This window comes from Corvus moneduloides, chromosome 18 (assembly GCF_009650955.1).
Source record: "Corvus moneduloides isolate bCorMon1 chromosome 18, bCorMon1.pri, whole genome shotgun sequence".
NCBI classification, from domain to species: Eukaryota; Metazoa; Chordata; class Aves; order Passeriformes; family Corvidae; genus Corvus; species Corvus moneduloides.
In genome coordinates this window covers 6,225,221-6,243,508 of record NC_045493.1, presented here as the reverse complement: position 1 = coordinate 6,243,508, position 18,288 = coordinate 6,225,221, and the positions used below count along the sequence as shown (strand labels likewise).

At 43.2% G+C, this 18,288-nt stretch overlaps 1 protein-coding gene across 1 annotated transcript in view; it reads left to right on the top strand.

Moving 5' to 3' along the window:
* Positions 1-18,288, top strand: part of HIC2 (HIC ZBTB transcriptional repressor 2) — a 52,551-nt gene that overhangs the window by 23,454 nt on the left and 10,809 nt on the right. The window contains exon 4 of the mRNA XM_032127870.1: positions 16,697-16,840. The gene's annotated coding sequence lies outside the window, so the exon portion shown is untranslated. The remainder of the gene's footprint in view (positions 1-16,696; positions 16,841-18,288) is intronic.

Below are 18,288 nucleotides of genomic sequence, written 5' to 3'. Positions count from 1 at the left end.
TAAAGTGGGAATTTTATAAATGGAAGTGCTATCTTGGGAAGGAATAAACAAAGAAGGAATTTAGTGCAGAAATGGTTTGAGAAATATCATGGATTATGAAGGCAGACATGAATTTGAAAGTAGCATGGGAAGGTTCCATGAAAACCTGTTTCTTCTGCACTTTGCACGTAACATTGTGTTTGATCAGGTGGAGGTCTGTCTTCTATTTCTCTGCCATCTTCCTTATAGCAAATTAAGCTTTATCTTTTAATTTGGCACGTGTATTAAGTGTTTTTTGGAAAATATGGTTTTTCTCTAATACAAATTGCTAAACAAAATGTGGACAGATGCAATCACAGCCTCTCAGTACATATGCCAAGAAAAAGGAAGCAGAATGCATGTTGTAGGAAATGGATGCATCACCTCTTGCTTTTGCTAGTTTTAGTAGTTGATGGCAGTTTGTGGGATATTGCACAAAAGTCAAATGCACTGTAGATGTAACAACTAAAAGCTACTGAATTGAACAATCTTTTTAATAACTAGGGAGAGAAACCTGAAATTACAATGGCTGCCTTGAGCAATTTTCATAGATCGTAATGAGCTTAGATCTGTCTTTATTTAGGCACTGCTTGTCTTCTGCCAAAGGTTTAAGGAAAGACAGAATGCTCAGCTGCAGAAAGTCTGTCGCTGTGCATGAGGAACAAGAGTTTATTCTGACAGATGAAGCTGCCTTTGCAAGGAGACCTTCAGGCCACTTTTGCAGATTTTTTTTTAATTTAATCAGTAAAATATTTCCGTTGATAAAACAGTGAAAGCTTAAAAAATTTGGGATGCTTGTTCTCCATTTCTAAGCTGGTGAATAAGAACTAGATCTAATGGGAGGCCAGCATCTGGTAGCTCTAGATTTTGAAGGACATGGCAATGTGAATTCAGTTTTAAATCATCAGCTACAGCTCATGTTTCTTCATGAAAGAGTTTGTTTTAAATGTTAAACATGTTTGGACTTAAATGCGTAGTATGGTAGATACAGAAATGAAGTTAAAAATTCTCGATGGATTGCGATTTTTCGAATTTTCAGGCATTATGATTCAAATGAGAAAATGTCTAATAAAAGTCATTGGCTGTTTATTAAAATAATAAAAGGAGGAAAAATGTCAGCTGGATAAATACCTGTGAAATGGAATAAATGTTTCAGCTGGAGATAGTGCGGCTTCGGTTAGCAAAAAATAATACCAAATTGAGAGCAGATTATATTTAGTTGCAAATCAGTATGGCTTAGTAGTTACCAGCCACTGCTCATCCTTCATGACCTAGAGTGTAAATGTAAAACAGGATTAAAATTGGTAGCTTTCAATTACTTTTATTTAAATACAGTCTCCTCTACCATTGAATGCTATCTGAATAAATAAATAAATAAGTAAAAGCACATTTAGCTGCTGGCATGGCATTGCTGTGGCTTTTCCTGTATTTGCAATGGTTTGATACACAGATAAAGGAAACTCCCTCTGTGTGTTCATATGTGAATGGAACAGTTGGTCTCTTTTTTTCCCTTCCCTTCCTCTCCCTCATCTCCATTACTCTCCCCCCAAATGGGGGCAAGTGAATTTTGAATTTCTTATGCTTTAAATACTTCTCAAAGTATGTGAGGGTAAAGATATCTCTGAACATAAGTGCACCTGGCCTCCTATTTTCCAGTATTCTGTGGTGTTGATACAAACTGCAAGAGAGCCCTGAAGAAGTTATTCCTATTTTACTCCTGGTCATGTGTTTGGCACTGCAAATTTGAACATTAAAATTAATTATGGCCTTAGAGACAGACAGTCCAACAGTGAAATAGCTTGTAATTTATTTGAACTCTGAAATTCCACTGGTTAAAGTTGTGTAAAACTTTCCAATAGTTTATTTATATATTATTTTAAGAAAAAAACCCACCTTAATTATGAGTCTGGTTGCTCAATAAAAAAGAATCGCTATCTGGATAATCACTGCTGTTCTCTAGATCATTAATTTCCTTCTTAATGACAGTAGGAGTTTTTCCATTTTCCCTTTTAAAACCTTTTCAATTATATAACAAATGTGTTTGATTTATGGGGGCACTCTCTAGGATTTTATGCCCCAAGACAGGCATGTCATGAAATAGCCGGAGGTTGGTGAAGAACCTCAGTTGGATTAAAGGCTTGCAAGTACTGACAGGAGTGGGAGTTGAGCATTTGGATGGAGGCCTTTACAGAAGCGCGTGGACAGCTCTGTTCTCAGCTACTCCCACTTAAAGGAGTTGTTTTGTTTTGCTCTCACCTAGAAATTCATACTTTCCCTATGGGAACACACAGCCCTGGCTATGCAGAGAGGTTGCTTATAAGAAGGCCTGGTTTTCCCAAAGTCTGGAAAATTTTTGTTTGCGGAAAAATGAAGTTAATGATTGCACTCCTGTACTAAATGTGGGGATTTAAAAAAATGGCTTCTTAAATAATTGTTTCTGCATTAGGTGTGTCACCAAGTCTCAAGGTTCCCAGAAGTGCACATTTTGTATGTGGCACAGTTACAAAATACAGCTGGGCCTCCATCTGTCTGTTTGGGGACCCAGACCTGCTCTGCCAACTTGGTTTCAAGTTGCTTGAGATGTACCGGACAGTATGTATTCCAAGATTTCCTGACAAATGTGTGAAGTTCAGAGCTCTTACCAGGCTGGCTGCTAACTGGCCAGGAAGCCACTAACATTGTGGCTGGCAAAGAATAAAGAAAACATAAAGACGCTAAAATTTGGTTATAGGAGGCCGTTCAGCATTTAAATCCTGGTGTCTGAGAACATGGATTGGCGTTTGCAACAGAAGTTTGCCTGGTAGTGAAGGACCCAGCATAATAAATAATTGGCTAAGTAGTAAGAGTTCACCTGGCAGTTAATGCTGATTTTTATGGCTATGGACTTCAGGCCTCTTGAAACTGAGAAATGCCAGTAATAAGAATAATAGGCATTTGTAGAGGTAGATGGATTTGGAGAGCTTTGGGTCCTTCTCATTTGTTTGAGAATGAAGTATCATGGAATGGCCTTATTCTGGATTTATTTGAACAGAAATGGCCAGTGAGATGAAGAGATGAACGGGATGTAAAGTATGTGAGAATTTCCCTTTGCTTCCAACTTGTACTGGACTGATGAGTTGGGTTCATTGAAGCCTCTGTATCAGTCCTTGAGGGGTTATAAAGCAGAGGTGGACTGAAAAAGCACTTGAGAAGAACGTTTAGATTGACATTGCCTTTATCCCCAACAGCTGATTGTGATGCCTAGAGCCAGTTACCATAGGGATGAGCAGATAAACCTGATGTGTGCTCAAACCTGGAAATCTGAATTAATTAAACAGTGTAATAACTTAAGGATATGGTAGATTCCTCGTAAGTTAGACTTTTCATCAAGATTGGTCCATTCACTTTTACTCACATACCCTCTCTTCTAAAACCTGTTGCAAGAATTTTCTCTGGAAAATGAAGGCATTTGTGCTGCTAAGGAGGATTAAGGAGATCCTACAGAGCCCTGTGGTGCTCCACCTCTGAACCCATGTGTGCTGCTCAGCAGCTTCTCACACCCATTGGTGCTCTGGCTCCCTGATCAGTACTACAAGATCCCTTTCATGAGATGGATGGCATTGGGGCAGTTCTTCATGCTGAAGAATTCCTTTGTATCGTGATGCAGAGCTATAGCTAAAACCAAACAGCTCTTCCCTTTGTATTATCTGTGCTACTCATGAAGATATGGCACAAAAAATGTCACTAATGTGTTTGCTGCCATAAAAATTTTCTTACTATCTCTTTCAGCTGCTTAGGCCAGCAGCTAGCATGCTCCAAGGTTAGTGATGAATTAGGTTGAAATTGCCAAGGGCTCTTTCTGCACTGACTTGAAGATGTATGAGGCTTGCTCTCCTTTGTTCTTCCTTCATCCTGCTTTAGCCATACCTGCATTGTGCCCCGTCAGCATTTTCTGCTTGGGAATGGCTGAGTGGACTTTGCTCTGTTAACCGTGCATCTTTTTTTATTTAAAGGAGGTCTTCAGCATGTCTATTTGGCATAAATTGGTTGAGAGTTTGCAGGTGAGAAGCGCAGAGGAGGGAAGAAAAGGATACGTGGAGCCCTCCTCTCCCTGTCTCCCGGCAGTGCCCCCTTCCTGCTCTGGAGGAGGTCTCTTGCTTGTCCCTGCGCTGGGTCAGCCCCCGGAGCACAAGTGCTAGGAAGCCGCGGTGGCAGGGCCGCTGTCTGTCTGTCTGTCTGTCTGTCTGTCTCCGGGATCATGTGGCAAAGGGGCCGTGCCTGCGGCGAGAGCGGCTCCCCCCGTGCGAGGAGTCACAGGACACCGCCGCGGGTAGCTCCAGCTGGTATGCACTGGTACTAATATAATCCCGCAGGACTGTATCCATGAGACACAAGTGTGACATGTGAGGTATTTAAGGAGACACACCTGTTCTAGGCACAGGCCTGGGTATTGCATGCCTTGGAAATGGAAGGTTTTGGTGGAGCAGGAAAGACTCTCATTTTATCCTCAGGAGGGCTTTGCTTTCTTCTTTCTCCCCGGTTTCACATTATTTTATAGTTCCCTAACCTTATGCAGTCCTGGAGCCTGTTTGCACCAGGCTATTTCAAAGGCCAGGCTGGCGTTTGCAGGAGAGAACAGCCCCTGGTCCGAGTGATGGTTTGGGTGTAACTGCTCCCAAGAAAGGGCAGAGAATTTAGAGAATGTCATCTATGTGTGGGGTTGGGTTTTTCAGTCCTTTAGATAATTTAGATTTTGTGTTGTATTTACCAGTATTCTTATTATAAGGCCTCTGTCTTGCAATTTAGAGCAATAAATCACGTAGAAGTCATACCATCTTACAAATTTTGTACAAAAATATTTTGTCACTTTGGTTTGAAATCTGAGTGTATTTCCCTCTCTTCTTCCCATTTGCCCCCATCCCAAAAGTTATTACGAAATGGTTATTCTCCATAAGAAGAAGTAAATGCAAAATAAATCTCATGGTTGCATAGCATAAAGAAATTAAATTGCTTAGATTTTTATATCTCTTTTTAAAGTTTATCTGACACTTGTTTGGCAGAAGATAATTTTTTTTTTTGCTATTGAGAAAGGGATGTATTAAGATGAAGGAAAAAGAAATTGCAGGGTCTGTCATATGACTTGATTCCATCTGCCTGTCATGTCTTTCAAGTAGAATGGAATTTTTCTCTCAAATTTGATGTGCATTTTTTTTTATGTTTATGTGAAATCTCCTAGTTTGCCTTAGTCTTGTTCCATCCCTTCTTTCCATGGATTCCTGCTCTTGGTGAGGTGTTAAGTGCTTGTTGGTTTGGGACAGCTTCCAGGTTTGGGGCCAAGGCTTCTCTTACACTTGATAGATTATTGTGTGAAAGTAGTATCAACTGGGCAGTCTTTCCCTCCCATCTTTATTTTAAATAAGATTTTCAGGTAAACATCCAGAATGCCAGTTGTTTGTAGAACTAAAGTAATGGCTGGTGGAAATAAGGAAGAGGGGGTGAGAGGAGTGTTGTGCTCTAGGACCTGGTTAGTTTGGGCAGTCAGGTATTTAGGGGGGAAGGTAGTAATTCTCTTCTGTAGCAGCTTTGCACTCTGATGTGGTGGACTGGAATAACCAGTCCCTGAGTGGACAACAGACTCTCCTTCTCAGAAATTAAAGGCTCTTGGCAGGGGAGAAGATCCTGGGAATGGAGACCCCTCAGCTCCAGCCTCACTTGGCCCATGGGATCATTGACCATTATGACTAGGGGATATGAATATGTATCTTTTTAATCCTAACATGAAAGAGGGCTGCAGCTGTATGCTGGCGTTCAGTTTGACCAGATCCAAACCCTCAAATAGTGTTCTTGCCTTGTGGGCAGACACATTTTTGTACATATGAATGTAAAAATACCTGTGATTATGCTACTGAGAAGCAGAATATCTTGTTGTAAGGAAAGAATCATCCCCCTTTAGCTGTGGTGCCTCCCAGGCTGGCTTTGGGCCTCTGCAAATCACATTTTGCTGCATAGCCTAAGGTAGACAGGGCCTCAGTATCCCTGCTAGCTGGTAATAGTGGGCTCTCCCCACCTCTGTTCCTACTGGATTCTCCCAAAGTTAACAGATGTGTAATCAAAAACTGAAGATATTTATTCTGGGTTGTTTTGAGGGTTTTTTTTGGGGGGTGGAGGTGGTTTGGTTTAGTGTTGCTTTTTGTTCCTTAACTTCACCCTGCAAAATGTCCTGGCTGAGTTGTTTCCAAATACTGGCATCTCCAGGGAAAGGGTTATAAATTGCTAATTTAAAGCCTGCAACAGGATAATTAACTAACCAGTTTGATGTAAATGGCTTAATGGGGCTTTACTAGCCCCTTTGAACTTAAAGTAGCACTAAAAAGTAAACTGTAAATACCTTCAAGGAAAGTAGTGGCATGTTTGAATGTGGGGCTGCTTGGCTGTAAGGAGCAAGCCTGCTCGACTTGCCAGGAATCCAGTGGCCTGTGTGACAGCAAACATGTCAAGGGGGTGAGGGGACCAACCAGGCACCCCTTGGGGAAGGCTCTGCAACTACCTTGCTTCTCAGGAAGCACACACACTCTGATATATCAAACCTGCCCTGCCTGCTTTGGGAAATTTAAATCGCAACCTCAGTTTAAATGCAACTGTAATGAATTTCATCAGGATTGAAGGGAAAAAAAAAAAAAAGCCAACAGAAAAACCAAAACCCTGAGGGGGAGGCAGCCACTAGAGTCCACCCTAATTTTCCTGCAGTTCTATTTGCATTAAGGTCTTTTGGCAAGTCCAGGCAGAAACACTTATTACACTTTGTTTCAGAAGACCTCATTACCCACTGAATCTGCTGAGACAACGTACTGCAGCCTTGCAGCAGATTCCAGTTTCTCATGCATTTGGGGGACTTTGGGGAGAATCTCCAGACTTTCATTCTTTGCTGGGCTGTTACAAAGTTCCAAGGGAGGAAGTCAACAACAATTAATCATCTAGAAATGAGGATCATTACGAAGTGGAAGCATCTTATGTGGTTAGACATTGATCGCACTTCTGACTATGGAAACTGGGGTGTTGGAGAGGAGGATTTCAGGCCTAAAGGCCCAGAGGAATATTCCCTTGAAGCTCCTCCTGGTCCCAGTGCTGCTCTGCTCTGTCTTCTCACTGTGTGTACATCACACAGTGTCAACAGCAATTCCAAGAACCTTTTCTTCATTGTTCCTCTGTCTCACAGCCATCTTTCACCTATTGCCAGGAGCCTTCCTGGATAGCAGAGGGTATTTTGGGGGTTGAAGCACAATCCTCAGTTACTGCTGTGACCTCTGACACGTGGGATTTGGCTTTACAGCCAGCTTTGTTCAAGAGTGTTCCTGATCCTTGGCTGTGCTTTGCTGCTTGCTCTGCTGTGTTGCCCTGAAGACCATGGGGCTGTAAGGCTGAGCGAGACCAGGGCTGATGCAGAAAGAGGGCAAGATCTGACCTTTTTTGGTGGTGGCTCTGAGTTGGATGCTCTAAAACAGATCATGATGCCTCATCCTCTGTAATGATGGCTCTATTTCTGTGTGGTTTGCTTTGGGGGTTTTTTTTCCACCTGGTAAATAATGTATCATTGGCAATGTTAATGCTGGCCTTAAAAAAAGCAGCATAAAAGCACTGAAATCTGTTGTAGAGGGCAATGATGCAGAAGTGCTACATCTTATTTTAAAAGCTCTGTCTGCCAGAGGATTCAGCCCTACACTCTAATTATTCAGGTGTCTGTTGTATGCAGGGATCAAAATGTTCTGCTGTGGCCTTTAGAAGAGCTAATAACATGGCACTTTGCTCTTACGTGCTGACTGAAGCAGTTGGCACCATGGCACTACCTGCTTGCTGTGTGTGGGTTGGGAGCACAGCACAGGATTAATTTGGGGTTGTGTTGGCAAGGATCTGCCAGCAGAGCTTGCCCAGCTGCCTGTGCTATGCTGGAGCTGTTAATGCTTTACTTTTATAAGCACTAACCTGGAGCACATTTTAAAAAATTCCAAATACTCACTATTAGAGAGAGAGACACTTCCAAGCAGAAGAGCTGTGTACACACAGTGTTCATGGCTGGAGACTCCCTTCAAGGAATGCCACAACACCTTAGCCTGCCAGCTTTGCTATCTTGGCATCTGACTGGGAAATGCAAATACTCAATCTTAATCCTTCATTCCCACACACTGACATGTATCCAAGGGGAACTTCTGTGAATGTTGTTGTTATTTCCATATAACTTCAGCTGCTGCTTTGCTTCCCAGAACCTCCCCACCATGTGTCTCAGTGCAGTGTTTTCCAAGTCTTTTGGATTTGTTTCCCTCATGGAAGGCAAGAAGGCATTAGTGTGCATGTCCTTATCAGAGATCTGGGCAAGGGAGTCGAGGGCACCCTCAGTAAGCTCACAGATGACTCCAGGTTGGGTGGGAGTGTTGATCTGCTGCAGGGCAGGAAGGCTCTGCAGAGGGATCTGGACAGGCTGGATCCATGGGCCGAGGCTGCTTGGGTGAGGTTCAACAAGGTTGAAAGGAAATTGTAGCCACCCGGGGGTTGGTCTCTTCTCCCAAGTAACAAGCAATAGGACAAGAGCAAATGGCCTCACGCTGCACCAGGGGAGGTTTAGGTTGGATATTAGGGAGAATTTCAAGGAAAGGGTCATCAAGCATTGGAACAGGCTGCCCAAGGAAATGGTGGAATTGCCATCCCTGGAGATTATCCAAAGGATGTGTAGATGTGGCACCTGGGGACAGAGTTTAGAGGTGCACTTGCCAGTGATGAGTTAATGATTGGACTTGATTTTACGGGTCTTCTCCAGCCTAAATGATTCTATGATTTTATGTGGAGGAGAGGAACAAACCCCTATGATTGGAGTGTGTGGGGTTGTTTTTATCAGGCTCTTCTCTTCCTAATTGCCCTCCAACAAACCCTTGCACAGATTTTTAGATTCCTCACTGAATCCTTTAAATAATATGATAATAAATAATCTCCCTTCTAATACACCTTTTGTTTTGAAACTCACCAAACCTGACAACTCTATTTGGTTTGCTGGCTTAAGAATCACAGGGAAAATATAAGTGGAAACCCTGGGTCAGGACTCTGGACTCTGACTATCACTAGAGAAAGAAAAAATGATGTGTAACAGTGCTTTCATGACCTCTCCTCTGTTTTTAGTAACATGAAAAATTTTATCTGGCTATTGCAAATGTTAGAAAGTTGTATAAAAATTAGAACATAATGAAGACAAATTTTAAAGTGGTGTCTGCTGCAGGTCTTGGGTGTGTTCTCTGAATTGCCTTCTGCTTAGAGAGCAGCTGAAAAATCCAAGACCTTTTCCAACATGTCAAAACCAACTTTTTAAAAGGATTCAGTAGCTGTGCCAAAGCACCTTGCCTATTTGTAAGCAAATGCATAGGGTTGGGACTGTCTCTGCTGGGGCCAGCATTCACACATGCAGCTGGCTCTATTAAATCAATTTGATGAATTTCTATATACCTTCTAATTTTTCAACAGGCAAGTCCCTGCTATTTCTTGCCTGCACAAGATTAAACGGGCTTTTACATTACATGCCCTGTTATAAGACTTTGATTGTCTGGAGTAGGTCTGGGTGTGCAATGACTGCTCCTGGAAGGGTTTGGGGATTTGGGATTACTGTCAGGCTTCTTACACGAGGTTGCAGAGAAAGCAGGTGTGTGAAAGCCATGTTAGCATCTGTGATGGAGGATACCTCGTGATACGAAGGATGCCACCTATGCGACTTATTCAGGTTCTTTACAGGTGTTGACTTCTATGGTTTGGGATTTTGAGATGGTTTTCCTGCTGTTAAAATGTATTCTCTGAGTGAAGTGCCTGCCAAGAAAATGCCTGGAGAAGGGAATAGATTAACCCAAGGTGGACTGACTTGGTGGGTCAGAGAAAGCTGGATGGCATCAGAACATCCCTATGGCTGGTGAGGCACGAGCCTCAGGATGTGTGTGTTTCTGAGCACCTGCACTGTGGTGTAACAATGCCACAATTTATTCAGCCCTTCTCTATGAAGAACTGCATAGGGCTGAATAATGTGCAGCCAGGGGCTGAAAGCAGCTGGATACTAGATACAGGTGTTTGGGAATGCATACTGCCAATAGAGAGGCTTTAGTCCAAAAGTATCCTGAGAGTGGTTTCTGCATCCTCTGGGCATCTCAATGCTGTTATATCAGTGGGCTCTGCTGGAAGTGGTAAGGATGGAAGAATTTTACTTTTTTCCTTCCACTCTGAGCTGTGGTATCAATGTTTGTTATAGCTGTGAGCAAAGTTTGTATGTGTATTACTCCATGGGCCATATTCTCATCCTATTTATGTAGGTATAAAACTGCTGTGTTGTTTCATCTGCGTTAGGGAAGTTCCAGCCTCTCTAGCTGTTTTTAGGTTTTCGTTCTGCTTGGCTTTTTGGTTTGTGGTTGTTTTTTTTTGTTTGGTTTTTTTTCCTTTAGCTGCTTTCCTTGCTGAGAGGGGAGAGCTCCATGGGAAGTGATCCAGCAAACTTTTAAAATAGCCTTTTAGTGTGGGTTTGGTTTTGGTTTTGTTTTTTTTTTTTAACTCTTGCTCAAACTTTTAAATATGTGAATTGTCTCTGTGAATTCTGAGTGCCTCTGAAACCTGCCAGCCAAGCCTAAATCTTGTAGGAGGTGTGGCCACGTTTGTGTTCCTCAGAGCTCTCTGGCACAGACACCTGGTACACCTGTGTCTCCTGCTAGTTTCAGTACTGTCATAACTTCACCCCTTATGCCTGTTTCTCTGGTACCTCCTGTTTTTCCCAAGGTTATCTTCTAAAAATAGAATCTGTTACAGATTTTCACTCCCCCACACCCATCTTGAGGACAATAATTACCAATGAGATGGTTTTAATAATGCTGAAATAAGGAGGGTGATGCATTCTGCTCTGATCTTTGAAGCATTTTTTTCTGGCAGGGAAAAAATGCACAAATTGCTTAGTAATTTCCTTAGGTGACAAATGTAAAGTGAGTAGCTTTTGAAATACTTAAGCTTGAGTATTTAAACATTTGATAAATCATGGGTTATCTGAAGAATAAAATGATAATGTTTTGGCACCAACAGAATTCCATGCAAAGGTCTCAATCTGAGTAGAAAATCTCTTTATTTTTCTTAATTTTTGTTAGACTGGTGGAGATAGCTGTGGTCTCTGTGGTGTTCACCTGTCCAGAAACCAAAGCCATGCTCAACCCAGGCGAGCAGAGATGCTTTGGATGATGCAGTTATCTGTCAGCAGGCAGAAATGAAAACATTAAGAGCATTCACAAGACAGAAAAAATTTCTCTAAAATAAAAAAACCTGAATGAAGGCATGTAAGGGTTTGAGTAGATGATGCTGACTTTCCTGTCCTCTAAACTATGCCTGCAGTAGCCAGAGCTTATTGTTATATAAACCAAGAGAAATGAAAGAGAAGCTGTCTCTGTAGGCTACATGATGTAACTGGTGAGCAGCTGCTCCAATAGTAAGGTGCTCTGTGTGTGATAAGTGCCTATAGACAGAAATGCTGTGTAGAGGAATCATTGCTGGCACACTGACACATGCTGGCAAACTAGACTGTTTGGTGGAAGGATAAGAATATACTGCAGCTCTTTAAAATCATGATCCCTCATGATCAAACATTACTTTCTCCACTGTGAGTATAAGCATAGCACATTTCCCAAATGATCTCTTAAAATAAAACCAGATTGGTGCATAAGAGTAGACCAAGTCAGCACAACCAGTGAATGTACAGTGCTACTGCCCAGGGCTCAGAATGAAATGGGAACAGTGGTGTTACTTCGGGTTTTACAGCCACCTCTGTGCTCAACTTTGACAATTATTTATTACCACTAATATTGCACTTTGTAAACTTATACAGTGCTTTATGAAGTAAGACATGTTTCCTATTTTAAAGATCTTATAATCTTGTGGGCTGATAAGGGGTGCAGATTATCCCTTGGATGTTCATAAATAGCATTAGCACTAAGAGTTTTATTAGCGCTGGGTCCTTTCAAGCCCGTGGCTCTTTCTTTTTCTTAACAACACTTCCCTAGTCAGGTGCTGAAATAAGGATTTCCACACCATGATGTTCCAGGCTGGAATAATGTGGGCATTCTTTGGTTTTGCATGTAGTGAAAGAGCAAAACCCAAGCAGAGTCCCAGCACAGTGGCTGTTGCTCTGCATGGGTTTAATCCACAGCCTTTGCTCGCCTCTCTGAGACTACAAATCTGGAGTTTGGGGGATGGCAGCAGAGAGCAGGCTTGGGAGGTTTGTGTGTGTGTGTGCTTGCGCGTGTTTTAAATAAACAAACAATGCAACAGCAACTTCAACAAATTGTGAGTGGTGCTAATTTGTTATAGTGCTGTCTTGCCTTCTGGCAGTGTTGATTTAGGAGAAGCTGAGCAGACTGGAACGGATGCGGGGAGCTGCCGGTTCTCTTGCTCTGGGATGTGTATATGGTTCAGTATAAAATGCTTTTAAGGGTCCTGTCCTGAGAAGCTTTCAGATTACAGGGTAAAGCATATACATAGGCTGTCAATCCCCTTTTCAGAACCAAATCTTAGGCAAAAGTACCTTCCCCTCTTGCCTTGTTCCACCCCTTCTACTTTTTTAAAATGAAGAGAAGTTTTAAGTCTTAATTCATAACAAAAGCCTATAATTTGTGTACTTTGAGGACTGCCAGGAAATCCTTGACCTTGACAAGAATAGTTTGTGGGGAAGGAAAGGAGGAAGATCCTGTGCTTTGGATTGTAGCAAAGTTTTCAACACCCCATGACCTTGTTGGGCTGCCTTTCATAACGTGCCTGGGTCTGTAATCCCCCAAGCTGAGAAGCTGTCTATCAGGGAGGGCTGGCCAAATGTGCCCGAGGTATCTGTAGCCCTGGACCACTGCTGTGCAGGGCTGCAGGATAAAGCTTGCAGGATGGGAGCCTTGCTGGGAAGAGGTGGATTTTGAAAACACATAGAGTGACCTCCTTGCAGGCTGTGAGATGAGTTTAAATAATGCTTGAAGTCTCAAGTGAAGAAGATAGAGGAATAAAACAGTCAAAATAAGAAGTAAGGGTTGAGGAAAAGCAGCCGAAGAAATGAAGAATTCAGAAAGTGAGTAAACTCTGCTTTCCCTTTAGGTTATCTTCAGCTTGGAGAGATTTGGATGCTACACAGACAGTTTGCAAAACTTTGAGTCTGTTAGGCCTTCTGCTTTTACAAGCAATAATGACTTTCTGGCCTATTCTCATTTGCCAGGCTCAGATGTGCTGAGACTTCTTGGTGGCTGCAAAGAACCAAATACAAAGGGTTCAGGGTGATCAGTTAAGCATCTGATTTGGGGGCAGTATAGTCTTAATACTGCCAGGACCAACTCTTACAGTGGTTTGTTTGAAAGACTTCACCAAAGTGAAACTTAAAACCAAAGATTTCTTTGCTAAGTACAGGGCTGAGTATATGGTCAGTTTTTGGGGAAAAGCAAAGAAAAATATGTGGATAAAGTGCTAAAAGTGCTGTATTTAAGGCATCATTTATATTAAGAACCGTTGCTGCATCTATAGATATGGGTAAAGGGAATGAGATTTTTTCTTATTGGAAAAAAACAAGACACCAATGCTTGTTTTGTGCTCACTGGTATCTGGTATATGGTGAGAGAGGTGACATTTTGGTCCAAGACAGTTACTATACCCCTCAGCATGGAAACTTGGTGTTAACTATTGCAAGCTCATGATATTAGCAGTATTACGTATGCAGATGCTCCTGTGGAGACTGCTTCTCTCTGCAGAAACGTTTGCTGAGTCCACACCAGAAATAAAAATAAACAGGCCGATTGGGAGGATCTTTATCAAACTTGCTCCCATTTTTCCTAGTACTCTGAGGCTTTGTTTGCTCTAACAAAACATGTAACTAAGGAGTCTGAGTCACAGTCACTAGTTCCAGCTGCCTGCCTCATCCCTGTCCTGGAGATCCCTCCCCAGTTGCAGGGATAGTTGAAAGGGTCATGCATTCGCTCCAGTATTACTGCATTTCACAACCTGCGATCAGCTTGTACCTGTGCTGACTCAGAGCCCTAAAGCAGTGCTGCAGCTGGGAGTGTCCTGTAGGACAGTCTTGGTTGGAAGAGGGTCATGACATTCCTCCTTCTCCACAGTGCTGGGTGTGCTCCTGCCCTCAGAGTGATGCTCAGCATGAGGTTGCCACCCATGCACCCCCTGCCAAGTGGCCTACCTTACTGAAGGACAGGGCCCAAGCCTGACACTCTCTAGGATTAGCCGGGAGGTAGCAACAAGCCTTTACTCATGTCCTAAATTCTTGCATTGTAAAGGGAGACTTCTGTACAGGCTCAAAGATAGCTGGGAAACAGAAATTTTGCATACCAAAGGGGCCTTTGAGCTACGTCATTCGATATGTTGTTATTTTCATGCAATAGGGAGTAAATAAATGAATTAAATGAGATTAGCGTTGGACATTGGAGCTGCCTTTACTAATTGCAGTGCAGGTACAACTGAAACTGAGCTTGCTCAGCTGTAGGAACAGCACAAGAGCCCAGAGTCTACTGCTGGTCACTAAGTGGTCACGAGCTTCTGAAGCTTTGTTTTGTGCCACTGCTCTGTTCCTGAGATCAACTGTGCTCTGCAGATATGCAGGAATTTTTAGTGCCTGACTCTGGCTGACAAGATCTGCATCATCCATGCCTCTCCTCTTCTCCTCCCAGTAGAGGTTTGGGTAGTCCTAGGCTCCTACATGTCAGCAGTGACAATAAATGTATAATATACAAGCACTCTGTTTAGGAATTGGCAGGAAGCTTCATTTTTGACTGCAGTGGGATATTTTAACAGTAGGAAACACCTTTGGTTGAAGCAGTTCTCTGCTGAACTGCCCTAGAGGGGAAATACGACTATGGAGAAGAGCTCTTGCTTCACAGCAGCAAGAAGGAAATTGATGTAATGTGGGTGTAAAATCCTTGTGTTTGAGCTGCTGTTCAAGAAATACCTTTATGCAGCATTCAGCCTATGTTAAACTGAATATTGTTGGTACTGCTGAGGGTTTTGCAGAGTTGTGAGGCTGGGAGATGCAGCCAGAGTTCAGGTTGCTCCAGTGCAGTGCAGAGCGTCATCTTCTGGAGAGGGGGGAGCTCCAAATTCCTGGGGCTCTGGCCCACTATGCTTCAAGTTGTGTGATAGTTAAATGTGGCTTGGCCTGTTCATGCTGGCAGTGGTCTGTTCAGACTAGTTCAGCAAATGCTCTTGGCTCAGCACAGCCCAGGTCAGTAGGCAAACAGCTGCTTACATTTCACTTCTTCATTGTATTGACAAGATTTAAAAATCTTCAGCCTACAGCAGTCAAAACAGGGTGATCTGAATACAAAAGACCTATTAGTTCAGTGTGAAAGGGATTTAGTTACAGAGTCATGGGGATAAGTATGCAGGTGGGAATGATGGGAACACTGTCCTGGGCCTGAGCCCAGCAGATGTTCAGGAAGAATGAACTATCTCGCTATACTCTGTCCTTCTCACGACAACCCGTTCCATTTCTCAGGCCTGTGTCCTCCTTTACGCTCTCTCATTCAACGACATTAAGTATTATAGGTCTTTTTCATTTGGCGTTTTATCTTTTAAGGTTGATAATCAATACTATTCTCACTTTTTAAATGTAAGATTTCTATCTCCAGAAACACAGCTGGAGACATGCAGCCATCAATGTGATAAGAGCTATGCACGTTTCACTTCACCACGAGGGTCTAAAAACCTACGTTAAATCTCTGCCAGGCTGCAGGCTTATTTCTGTACTGGCTTTTGGTGGGTTTGGGCTTTTTGTTTGTTTGTTTTCACTGGGACAGCATCACCACTTGTAGAGAGTACATCTTGTGTAGCATCTACCCTGAGACTGTCCTCCATGATAATCCTGCTGGAGCTGATTAGAGGAACTCCGTGGGAAGGATATGCACTGCAGAGGATACAATCAGCTTGCCAAACCTAGGGTACCTGTGATATGTGCCTTTCCTTGACATGGAAAAGATGGCAGTGCTTTTTCCTTTTGGGCAGGGGAGGGTGGAATTATAGATCTTAAGTTTTGCGACACTCATACAAGCTGCAGTTCACCATGAATCAACTTGATCTCCAGTCTCCAAGAATGGAGATTAAATTATCAGTGAAGCATCATTATAAATAGGAGAAGGTATACAGTATCTTCTTCTCACACCTTGCACCAAAGTATCCAGCCTGGCTCAATGCCATAACATCTCTAGAAGATATTTTCAAAGGCTTGGGAAGTGGGACAGGGGACAACACAGTGCATCAGCTTCAAAGAATTTCTTCTGCTGCCTGTACTGTGTTGGGAATGAGACCATGAAGCTCTGGCACCAGGCTGTTCTTGTTGTAGTGGCATTTCTAAATGGTGGTGATATTTCATTGCCTGAATTTCTGGGCAGAAGGACGCTGGTGCAGACATCCTGGGATCTGCTGGTTTTGGATACAGGTGGACTGGTTCCCCTGAAGCTCAGTGCCATTGAGAGTCATGAATGTAAGTGGCCAGGGAGCATCAGTAAGAAACTTGCAGAGTCCTTCTGTTCTGCTTCCATCGCAGTTCAGCAGTTGTGGGGAGATGGGTGGAGGGGAGGTTGTTCTAGCAGTTACATATTTAAGGCAGGTGGCTGTTTTAAAATGTACGTTTCAATTTTGATTGCAGTATTTTAATTGCATTTAACAGCGTCCCTGCTGGTTCTCCATTCTGCATCCGTGCAGCCACGTTCTATTGATGGCCTGTTGTGATTTCAATGGAACATCATGGGATGTACCTGGCACGTCGGGCAGCACTGGATGGAGGTGCCTTTAGCCCAATGTACCTGGCATGGTAAGCGGCAACCAAGTGGTTAATCTGCATTCTACTGCTCGTAGTTTCAGCTTGAATAGCAAGGTGTTTCTGCTTTGCTGCAGCCTTGCACTGACTGGAAATCACTTTGCTCTCCTGATTTTAGTGCTTTCATGCACACAGGACCCCTACCCTTTTCACCCATGGAGATTCTCCTTCCCTGGGAAGTTTGCCATGCAGTAGAGAAGGGCCTAGTCATGTCAGGCTCTCCTTGTTATTCTAGAACATGAGAGAAGGGACTGGGAAATCATCTCATTCTTTTTTTTTCTCTCCTTTTTGGGCCAGGAGCTGGTAGCAGTTGAGCAGGTATTGTCCACGTCCCAAATATCCAAATGTTGCCGCACAGAGGTACCAGACAGGTGCTCGTGTCCTTGAGCAAAGCTGTGCCGTTTCTGCGGGAGTCCTGCAAGAGCTGCCTCAGGGAGCCGGGAGGGCAGTTCTGCCTGGCACTAATTGGAATGTAACAAACTAAACAAGGGCCACTTTCAGTTTGCTGATGTGGTATCCTCTGCAAAATGATCCTCCATTTTCCTTCTCTGTTCCATGCCCACACCTGCAAAATCAGCTGCACATCCTGCTCTGTCCTGCATGTTTTCTCTCCCTCCCCCAGCTCGGCAGACCTCTGCCTGAGTAACTTCACATGTTGGTTGTAGCTATTTTAAAGTGCTAAATATCTGTGTGAGAAAAACAAGGGTGCTGCATCCTGTTTTCTGCTTGAGCCTTCTTCACAGAGCTTTTGCTGCTCCACTGCCAATGATGAAAGTGCATGTTTGTGCCTCAGCTTCTGAATTCTGCTGTCTGACTGCTCCCAGGGGCTGGGGATAGGGAATCATTTGGACTAACACAGTTCCAGCACTTCTCCTCACTCTTCTGCTGTTCTAGAATGTGAATACCTTTAAAGGTCATGGGCTAATGACCTACCAAGTGCAACTCCTGGGGGCAGGTTAGTGGCTGTGAACCACCCACTACACTGACACCTCTTAGGGTCCTGGTTCTGTTGGGATGTGGGGAAAGGAAGATAGATGAGCCAGTGAGGAACAGGAAAGCTCTCTTCCTAGTGGGGTCCTTAAGTGCTCAAAAAAAGTTGGTTCATCTGAAACTGAAGGGTGCCGAAGTCACCTGTTTCAGTTTCACTCAGTTCCAGTAGCAGCTGGACACAGCATTTTTAATGTCATAAATTGGTGGGAGAGAGCAATGTAGGAAACAGTGGATTTCATTTTTTCTTGTTCTTCCCCATGCTCACTGCTGCAGTGTCTGCTCAGTGCAGCACAACTGCTTGGGAAGGTGGAGAAATAAGTAAACAGGCCACTGCCTTTTCCTGGGTCTATCATAACGTATACAATAGGCTGATGTTTTAACAGCATCTAATTTGATACATCACATCTAATCTGTTTGTTGATTTTTATCTGCAGTACTGTTAGCTCACTGTT